This window comes from Lactuca saligna, chromosome 6, assembly GCF_052625555.1.
Source record: "Lactuca saligna cultivar CGN05327 chromosome 6, ASM5262555v1, whole genome shotgun sequence".
In the NCBI taxonomy this organism is placed as follows: Eukaryota; Viridiplantae; Streptophyta; class Magnoliopsida; order Asterales; family Asteraceae; genus Lactuca; species Lactuca saligna.
Genome location: NC_136422.1, coordinates 14,892,769 through 14,895,131, shown reverse-complemented (window position 1 = coordinate 14,895,131; position 2,363 = coordinate 14,892,769).

Below are 2,363 nucleotides of genomic sequence, written 5' to 3'. Positions count from 1 at the left end.
AGCTAGGCTCTGATACCACTGATGGGTTTAGCCATAAGAACTTTCCTATGTGCGCATGCAAAACCCTAATGCTCGGATCTAGGCTTTCTAATTAAACATACTTTGAATCTAAGACTTCTAATGGCTAATTAGGTTAAATAACAACATTAAAATAGATCTAGAATCATACCTTTGGATTCCTTGTTGACCTTGTTGTCTTGGAGCTTCTAGAGTCACAAATATCACTCCTCTAATGGCTTACAAACACCAATAGCAAGCAAGATGATTTAGGAGAGAGGAGAGGGAAGGAATTCGGCCAGAGTATCTCTACTTTAGATGGTGTGTCGAATTCCCTCACCCCTAGGGTCTATTTATACTTGTAGACTCCTTAAGGATTACAGCTTTAACCTTAATTGGATAACTTAGACTTTAAGTTGATCCATATCCTTTCCTTGATAACCCTATGGACGATTTTGGCTTATCCAAGCCCTAGGAATCGTCCATCCTATCATGGATAAGGATTTATAGTCTAAAGTGTAACTATCAAACAATTGACAGTTTATACCCTCTTATTTAATTAATCTCTTTAAGTCACCAAATTAATTCCAATTAATCTATGACTTATATTAATCAAATAACCATATATTATTCCTTATAATATTTACTCTCTCTTAACAAATCATCCATCAAGTTGCTATGGTGAAGGCAACCCAAAAGGACCATGCACAACCGGATCAAATACTTGCCTAATATAGTTGCAGCCTTAGACACTATTCCAACATTTAGAACCGCCATAAGAGATGCTAACCGCTTCTATCTGACTTTTACTGATGATTTTTGTAGGTATGGATATGTATACTTAATCAAGCATAAGTCAGAGACCTTTGAAAGATTCAAAGAGTTCAAGCAAGAAGTGGAGAATCAGTTGGGTAGGAACATTAAGATGCTTTGATCTGATCGAGGTGCTGAGTATCTTAGTACAGAGTTCCTTGACTATCTTAAGGAATGTGGGATTATCTCACAATTGACACCTCCTAAGAAACCACAACTGAATGGTGTGACTGACAGGCATAATCGAACCTTGTTGGACATGGTTCGTTCCATGATGAGTCGAGCTTCGCTACCAAACTCATTTTAGGGGTATGCCTTAAAGACTGCCGCCCAGATTCTTAATCTAGTCCATACAAAGAAGGTTGCCAAAACAACTCATGAGATGTGGACCGGAAAAGTTCCCAATCTGGACCATATCAAGATTTGGGTGTAACACCGTAAATTTCAAAACAAAATTTTCAATTTTTATAAAACATAATTCCATCAATATTCATTAAACAACCATATTAATTATCCAAAATAGGTCAATACAAAATCCCAAGATCACAATGTAAAAACTCCGAGTGTGTGTGTGTACGGATCAAGCCGACGCCTTCCCGCGATCGTCACTAGTACCTGAAACAATAACATCAAACACTGTAAGCACAAGGCTTAGTGAGTTCCCCAAAATACCACATATAACACATATTAGCCACTCGAGGCTATAACTCTGTGGGTCCGTGCACCCAAACTCTGTGAACCCTCAGTTTCTAGCTCTGATAAACATGCACTACATAAATCACATAGAAATAATGCAATACAACACATAACATGCATAGCATACAATACTCTATCACATAACTCAGGTTACCTACTCAAGGTAATATAGTATAGTGAGAAGACTCACCTCGCGTATCTCGGTATCTCACGAATCCTGGAAATCCCTCGTGCTCGATCCTCTGAGCTCTAATCCTCCTATAACATTATATGCTTCTAATTAACACTTTATATCTCTAAGGTTGACTATCTATAAGGAGTCAACACAGGTAAACTCTGGTCAACGGTCAACTCTGACCGGACTCGGCGAGTACCAAGGCAACTCGGCGAGTCTAGACATTTTTATCAACCCTCTGAAATCCTCTTACTACACGTCGAGTATCCCCCCTTTACTCGACGAGTTTCACCTGAATGAATCGCGGGGCCACCCCGACTCAACTCGCCGAGTCTCAAGGACAACTCGGCGAGTCCAAGTTTGACTCAATCCACTCGTCATCTCTCTCCAACTCACCCTAACTCATTGAGTCTACCCATGACTCGATTGGACCACTCGCTGAGCAGTCCCAAGGCAATCTTCAAGCTACTCGCTGAGTCGGATGAACAGACTCGGCGACTCCATGCCATGCAACCACTCCAACTCGCTTCTAAGGTCAGATCTGCTTCCAAAAACTATAGATCTGGCCTCCCTCGACTGATTCATCACGTAAAGCTCCTATCTTGGTGCTCATAACACGCCCTATAACTCAATAATGGCGTTTTTGACCCAAGGCATGAGGATTCCAATCCAAAGCCTCCAT